Source organism: Convolutriloba macropyga, chromosome 11 (genome assembly GCF_964194025.1).
Source record: "Convolutriloba macropyga chromosome 11, txConMacr16.3, whole genome shotgun sequence".
NCBI classification, from domain to species: Eukaryota; Metazoa; Xenacoelomorpha; order Acoela; family Convolutidae; genus Convolutriloba; species Convolutriloba macropyga.
The window spans coordinates 15,845,115-15,854,322 of NC_134478.1; positions in this window are offsets into that span (position 1 = coordinate 15,845,115).

Genomic DNA, 9,208 nt, shown 5'->3' on the forward strand with positions numbered 1-9,208 from the left:
CTCGGGCCGAGCGAAACACTGACCTTTGGCAGTACGCCCAACGACGTCCTCTCCCCTACGATAAGACCACTAAGGAAAAGATCGCTCAGCACATCAAAGATCCTAAGAAGAAATATCGGGGGGAAATCAAGATCAGACACCGACCTACTCAGTCTGACGCTGCTTCTGGAGTCTCGCCCGCAAATAGCGACAATTTAAAGCCATGTCCTCACGCAAGCCTAAAAAACCTCAAGCAGGGAGGAACAGATCACGTCAGTGTTCCTCTACATTGAACACCTCCAATGCCTCATCAGTTGCTGCGTCATCAGTCACCTCGTCAACCGCTTCGCCTTCCACGTCTAAAGCGAAACGAACCCGAAAAGCCCCAGATTATTTTGGCTTCGAAATGTCGGTATGTTCGGTTAGTGACGATTCTGCTCCTGTGCCAAAGCGGCACAAATCCACCACTAATCCCTTGATCGAGACAGTAATACAAGAAGAGGCACTCCAACCATCAGCACTTGATACGTATTTTGAGCTGCCTGTAGTCAGCCCTCCTGCATTTCCACCAACCGGTACTTGGTCCCCGGAAGAGTATGAGTATGACGATTATGCGAGGGAGACAAGCATGAGCGTCTTTGACGCTGAGAATTAAATTTAAACTTTGTCAAAGACTATGCCATTAAAACATAACTTCTAGCAATCAGTTAATTTGAATTTATATCGTTCATCTCTTGTCATTTATTTAATATATTGCTGGAATTGTGCCACAAGTGCGCGATATCTTCTGTTCATTGTCGTTATTTATTTGTAAATGTATTTGGTTTAGAGTTCTGAAATTTTAGTTGAATACCTATTACAGTGCATTTAATTGTATGAAAATGATTGGATTCGCACCTCAATTGCGCACTAACTTACTTTTCACGCATACTGACCAATGTAAAAGAAAGGGATTTACATTAAATTTTAATTTCTTTTGCCTAATCGCCTCACCTCCCGTGCATTAAATCTGTTGGATAGTTATTGTTCAAATTTATTTACTATTTAGAATAACCAGTACATATGTTATTATTATCATCAATTTTACATTTATGCAGTCTAAAATTTGTTGAAGACAAGGATATGTGGTACGGTTGTACCAGATTCATTGGAACTGTACTAAATTATATTAAATTTGTTCTTGCCTTAGTAAAAGTCATACCTAATCATATTTCAATTATGCTTATTTTACCGCCGACTAATAAGTCAAGTTTTCAGTTGTTCACACTTCCCACTTTTATTATTATTCATTCGCTAAACTTATTCTTCTTAATTCAGTTGTTCTTAATCTCCTCCGCTTTGTAGTCAGAATTATCCTATCTTGATTTGAGGAGGAATTCCACGTCACCAAATTAGAACTACAATCGAAGCACAAGTGCAGAGTAAAACTAAAAGTGGTAATCCAATAATTTAGTAATACATTGGATTTGCGCCTTGTATTCCAATTTAGATAATCTACAGCGCATTCGTGGCTCGATTACATATCTCCACAGTGAGAGGTATTACATGGCGCAGTCACCATTCAAAGAACGTGCAATTTTTGGAATCGAACCTTTTTGGGAGAAACCAATTCTAGAACCACCGTTAAGATGGGACCGTTGTCAGGTAAGGCTGCAATTGGCTATCCTGGCAAAAGAAAGTATTTCAATCGATACTCTTCGCAAAGATCCTCCAGATAAAGTCACGTTTCCTCCCGAACCCATCTACCAAGATAATTTAGAAAACAGTACGACTCAGAGTGAGAGAGATCGAAAAACAAGGAACGAGCAACTCCAGCATGCATGGCTGAATAGATGTCAAAAAATCTAACTCGCAGGGATATTGTGCGGTGAAAAGCCCTGGAAGTTTTGCGACAACAAAGCTGTTTCTCTGACTTATCTTAGTCTCGGGATGGAAAGACGTCGAATATTTGGTTCTCAAGAACCAAATATCCAGATTGATCGGGTATCCACAAAGAATCTTTGGGATAGTCTAGATCAGATATTTACAAACTAACGAAATATAACTTTCCGATTTATAACTTTTCGATTCGTTCTAACCAGAAAACAATTAAAAGGAGAACCAGATTGTTGGATTTGTACTAAATTATATTAAGTTTGTCCATGCCTTAGTAAAAACATACCTAATCATATTTTACTTATGCTTGTTTTACCGCCGACTAATAAGTCTAGTTTTTAGTTGTTCACACTTCCCACTTTTGTTATTATTCATTCGCTAAACTTATTCTTCTTAATTCAGTTGTTCTTAATCTCCGCAGTTTTGTAATCAGAATAATCCTATCTGGATTTGAGAAAGAATTCCAAGTCACCACATTAAAGTTACAATCGAAGCACGAGTGCAGAGTAAAGCTAAAAGTGGTAATCCAACAATTTAGTAATACATTGGATTCGCGCCTCGAATCCAATTTAGATAATCTACAGCGCATTTGCGGCTCGATTACATGTCTCCACAGTGAGAGGTATTACACCCCAGTACCCTGAATAGTTCCTTTTGATCGAAACAAACGACAGTTTTGGAAACAACTTTCATTAATCGAGAGAAAAACAACATAATGTCCTTGATGATAAAATTTCAACATTGCTATATAGGATCAAAAAAGGTTTAAATCAAAAAATCTGAAAAAAGTGAAATCAGTAAAAGAAGAGTGTAGTACTAAAAAATTAAAAGACTGTTGTTTTTGACTGAAAAATTTTAAAGAAATAGCTGAAATAACTTGTAAAGGAATTTTGAAACAAAATCATAAATCAAAAAAGTAAAAACAAGAAAATTAAATCTGTTAATATGATAATGAAATCTGATCAAATTTTGTCATAAGTTGAGATCCCGAAATAACTATCTCTGCCCAAAATACTTCATCAAAACCACTAGTCTCTACTAAACCTACTTATGTGAATTTTTTCAAAATACTTGAAGCTAAATAATGAAAAAAAGCTCTTACGAAGAACGTGCATTAAAAAACTGAGGAGAGTTATTAATTTTTTTATATTACAAAAGCATAAAAATTTCATTCAGCCAATAGGGTATCCAGGTGCTCGTAAAACAATAGGCAATTCATAATAGACTAAAAAGAGAAAAAAAGAAAAACTTCAAAAATTTAAGAAAAATAGATTAAATTTTCGCCATTTTTTGTCATAATCCTCAACAAAAATGATTGATACTCACAAAACTGTAAACAATTGTTATCTAAAATTTGCTCAAGTAGAAGGGGTCTTTTCAATGCCTTTTGAGCCGGTAAAACAAACCAATCGTAAAAAAATTGCAAAAAATGGCCCAAAAATCAGCAAAATATATGAAATATCTCCGAATTGGCATATGATTCATATGGATTAAACCTTCAAACCACTACCAATTTCAGACCAAAACTTAAAACAAAATCATAAACAAACCTCTTAAACAAAAAGAAATAAAAAAACTGCTTTAAAATGCCGCACGTGTTGTTTTTGACTGAAAAACTTTAAACAAATAGCTGAAATAACTTGTAAAGGAATTTTGAAACAAAATCATAAATCAAAAAAGTAAAAACAAGAAAATTAAATCTGTTAATATGATAATGAAATCTGATCAAATTTTGTCATAAGTTGAGATCCCGAAATAACTATCTCTGCCCAAAATACTTCATCAAAACCACTAGTCTCTACTTAACCTACTTATGTGAATTTTTTCAAAATACTTGAAGCTAAATAATGAAAAAAAGCTCTTACGAAGAACGTGCATTAAAAAACTGAGGAGAGTTATTAATTTTTTGATATTACAAAAGCATAAAAATTCCATTCAGCCAATAGGGTATCCAGGTGCTCGTAAAACAATAGGCAATTCATAATAGACTAAAAAGAGAAAAAACGAAAAACTTCAAAAATTTAAGAAAAATAGATTAAATTTTCGCCATTTTTTGTCATAATCCTCAACAAAAATGATTGATACTCACAAAACTGTAACCAATTGTTATCTAAAATTTGCTCAAGTAGAAGGGGTCTTTTCAATGCCTTTTGAGCCAGTAAAACAAACCAATCGTAAAAAAAATTGCAAAAATTGGCCCAAAAATCAGCAAAATATATGAAATATCTCCGAATTGGCATATGATTCATATGGATTAAACCTTCAAACCACTACCAATTTCAGACCAAAACTTAAAACAAAATCATAAACAAACCTCTTAAACAAAAAGAAATAAAAGAACTGCTTTAAAATGCCGCACGTGTTGTTTTTGACTGAAAAAACTTTAAACAAATAGCTGAATTAACTTGTAAAGGAACTTTGAAACAAAATCATAAATCAAAAAAGTAAAAACAAGAAAATTAAATCTGTTAATATGATAATGAAATCTGATCAAATTTTGTCATAAGTTGAGATCCCGAAATAACTATCTCTGCCCAAAAAACTTCATCAAAACCACTAGTCTCTACTTAACCTACTTATGTGAATTTTTTTTAAAATACTTGAAGCTAAATAATGAAAAAAAAGCTCTTACAAAGAACGTGCATTAAAAAACTGAGGAGAGTTATTAATTTTTTGATATTACAAAAGCATAAAAATTAAAACAAAAATTCCATTCAGCCAATAGGGTATCCAGGTGCTCGTAAAACAATAGGCAATTCATAATAGACTAAAAAGAGAAAAAACGAAAAACTTCAAAAATTTAAGAAAAATAGATTAAATTTTCGCCATTTTTTGTCATAATCCTCAACAAAAATGATTGATACTCACAAAACTGTAACCAATTGTTATCTAAAATTTGCTCAAGTAGAAGGGGTCTTTTCAATGCCTTTTGAGCCAGTAAAACAAACCAATCGTAAAAAAATTGCAAAAAATGGCCCAAAAATCAGCAAAATATATGAAATATCTCCGAATTGGCATATGATTCATATGGATTAAACCTTAATCATTACACCGAGAATTCACATAGGTGGCATGCTGTCTCTTCATGCATCTTTCCAAGTGTATTCAGAAATAGACGTTCAATTTATTCAATTTGGAAACCAAGCAGAAGAAACCAAACGTTTGAATTGTACGTTTATAAAAAAAAACACCTCCAGTCAAATTTGGTTGTTTGTCTTGTTTCTGTTATATACTTCCCTGCATTATTTGACCGTTTTTCTAAATACACTACAGTAGAAGTTTTCGATAAACCTAATGGGCCTCATGTAATTAAATTTTTAGATGAATATAAACAAAAACATGGTGTTCCCCGAAACATTAGGTTAGAAACATTTGTAAAATTGGATATGAAAAAAAGAATTTTTGTAAACAACATAATATTAACATTATCACTGCTCCTGCTAACGACCATAGAGCTATTGGATTAGTGGAGCGTTTGATAAAAACAATTAAAGGGCGCTTAAGCTGCATGAAATTAGATAATAGAAATAACACATTCACAATTAAAGAAGCAATAAGGTCAATAGTATATCAATTACGTATAGGTAAAAAAAACAACAAACGTAACACCTTTCCAAGCACCTTTTGGGAAAAAGCCAAACACACCACTAAGGAATATTAGTACAATACCAAAGACGTCAAATTTATCATATGAAAACATCCTTCACCACTATTTAGACGCAGACACGGTTCCCATGGAGGACTATCTAGATGACCATGGCTCGATGACTGGTGATCGCAGTGACATACTTATAGAGGAGGCGATGCAAAAAGCACAAGTGGACGCGGGACGGAGGTATAATGGGGACAAAAAAATCTATATCACGATTTATTATGCACCCCAAACTGAACAACCCGATACCACGGTCAGAACTGTCTATAGAAGTAAAATTAGCTGGCGAAGTCTCAAAGCGGTCAAAAAGGGACCTCCGAGGACTCTGGGAGACGTTGGCCCCAGGACGTTGGCACCCTTGTGAGAAATTCACCCACAACAATTGTAATCAAGGAACCCGGAGTCCCTGAAGTTAGAGTCAGGAATAATGATATTTCCAAGTTTGGGACTCGGGCCGAGCGAAACACTGACCTTTGGCAGTACGCCCAACGACGTCCTCTCCCCTACGATAAGACCACTAAGGAAAAGATTGCTCAGCACATCAAAGATCCTAAGAAGAAATATCGGGGGGAAATCAAGATCAGACACCGACCTACTCAGTCTGACGCTGCTTCTGGAGTCTCGCCCGAAAATAGCGACAATTCAAAAGCCATGTCCTCACGCAAGCCTAAAAAACCTCAAGCAGGGAGGAACAGATCACGTCAGTGTTCCTCTACATTGAACACCTCCAATGCCTCATCAGTTGCTGCGTCATCAGTCACCTCGTCAACCGCTTCGCCTTCCACGTCTAAAGCGAAACGAACCCGAAAAGCCCCTGATTATTTTGGCTTCGAAATGTCGGTATGTTCGGTTAGTGACGATTCTGCTCCTGTGCCAAAGCGGCACAAATCCACCACTAATCCCTTGATCGAGACAGTAATACAAGAAGAGGCACTCCAACCATCAGCACTTGATACGTATTTTGAGCTGCCTGTAGTCAGCCCTCCTGCATTTCCACCAACCGGTACTTGGTCCCCGGAAGAGTATGAGTATGACGATTATGCGAGGGAGACAAGCATGAGCGTCTTTGACGCTGAGAATTAAATTTAAGCTTTGTCAAAGACTATGCCATTAAAACATAACTTCTAGCAATCAGTTAATTTGAATTTATATTGTTCATCTCTTGTCATTTATTTAATATATTGCTGGAATTGTGCCACAAGTGCGCGATATCTTCTGTTCATTGTCGTTATTTATTTGTAAATGTATTTGGTTTAGAGTTCTGAAATTTTAGTTGAATACCTATTACAGTGCATTTAATTGTATGAAAATGATTGGTTTCGCACCTCAATTGCGCACTAACTTACTTTTCACGCATACTGACCAATGTAAAAGCAAGGGATTTACATTAAATTTTAATTTCTTTTGCCTAATCGCCTCACCTCCCGTGCATTAAATCTGTTGGATAGTTATTGTTCAAATTTATTTACTATTTAGAATAACCAGTACATATGTTATTATTATCATCAATTTTACATTTATGCAGTCTAAAATTTGTTGAAGACGAGGATATGTGGTACGGTTGTACCAGATTCATTGGAACTGTACTAAATTATATTAAATTTGTTCTTGCCTTAGTAAAAGTCATACCTAATCATATTTCAATTATGCTTATTTTACCGCCGACTAATAAGTCAAGTTTTCAGTTGTTCACACTTCCCACTTTTATTATTATTCATTCGGTAAACTTATTCTTCTTAATTCAGTTGTTCTTAATCTCCTCCGCTTTGTAGTCAGAATTATCCTATCTTGATTTGAGGAGGAATTCCACGTCACCAAATTAGAACTACAATCGAAGCACAAGTGCAGAGTAAAACTAAAAGTGGTAATCCAATAAATTAGTAATACATTGGATTCGTGCCTTGTATTCCAATTTAGATAATCTACAGCGCATTCGTGGCTCGATTACATATCTCCACAGTGAGAGGTATTACATGGCGCAGTCACCATTCAAAGAACGTGCATTTTTTGGAATCGAACCTTTTTGGGAGAAACCAATTCTAGAACCACCGTTAAGATGGGACCGTTGTCAGGTAAGGCTGCAATTGGCTATCCTGGCAAAAGAAAGTATTTCAATCGATACTCTTCGCGAAGATCCTCCAGATAAAGTCACGTTTCCTCCCGAACCCATCTACCAAGATAATTTAGAAAACAGTACGACTCAGAGTGAGAGAGATCGAAAAACAAGGAACGAGCAACTCCAGCATGCATGGCTGAATAGATGTCAAAAAATCTAACTCGCAGGGATATTGTGCGGTGAAAAGCCCTGGAAGTTTTGCGACAACAAAGCTGTTTCTCTGACTTATCTTAGTCTCGGGATGGAAAGACGTCGAATATTTGGTTCTCAAGAACCAAATATCCAGATTGATCGGGTATCCACAAAGAATCTTTGGGATAGTCTAGATCAGGTATTTACAAACTAATGAAATATAACTTTCCGATTTATAACTTTTCGATTCGTTCTAACCAGAAAACAATTAAAAGGAGAACCAGATTGTTGGATTTGTACTAAATTATATTAAGTTTGTCCATGCCTTAGTAAAAACATACCTAATCATATTTTACTTATGCTTGTTTTACCGCCGACTAATAAGTCTAGTTTTTAGTTGTTCACACTTCCCACTTTTGTTATTATTCATTCGCTAAACTTATTCTTCTTAATTCAGTTGTTCTTAATCTCCGCAGTTTTGTAATCAGAATAATCCTATCTGAATTTGAGAAAGAATTCCAAGTCACCACATTAAAGTTACAATCGAAGCACGAGTGCAGAGTAAAGCTAAAAGTGGTAATCCAACAATTTAGTAATACATTGGATTCGCGCCTCGAATCCAATTTAGATAATCTACAGCGCATTTGCGGCTCAATTACATGTCTCCACAGTGAGAGGTATTACACCCCAGTACCCTGAATAGTTCCTTTCGATCGAAACAAACGACAGTTTTGGAAACAACTTTCATTAATCGAGAGGAAAACAACATAATGTCCTTGATGATAAAATTTCAACATTGCTGTATAGGATCAAAAAAGGTTTAAATCAAAATATCTGAAAAAAGTGAAATCAGTAAAAGAAGAGTGTAGTACTAAAAAATTAAAAGACTGTTGTTTTTGACTGAAAAATTTTAAACAAATAGCTGAAATAACTTGTAAAGGAATTTTGAAACAAAACCGTAAATCAAAAAAGTAAAAACAAGAAAATTAAATCTGTTAATATGATAATGAAATCTGATCAAATTTTGTCATAAGTTGAGATCCCGAAATAACTATCTCTGCCCAAAATACTTCATCAAAACCACTAGTCTCTACTAAACCTACTTATGTGAATTTTTTCAAAATACTTGAAGCTAAATAATGAAAAAAAGCTCTTACGAAGAACGTGCATTAAAAAACTGAGGAGAGTTATTAATTTTTTGATATTACAAAAGCATAAAAATTCCATTCAGCCAATAGGGTATCCAGGTGCTCGTAAAACAATAGGCAATTCATAATAGACTAAAAAGAGAAAAAAAGAAAAACTTCAAAAATTTAAGAAAAATAGATTAAATTTTCGCCATTTTTTGTCATAATCCTCAACAAAAATGATTGATACTCACAAAACTGTAAACAATTGTTATCTAAAATTTGCTCAAGTAGAAGGGGTCTTTTCAATGCCTTTTGAGCCAGTAA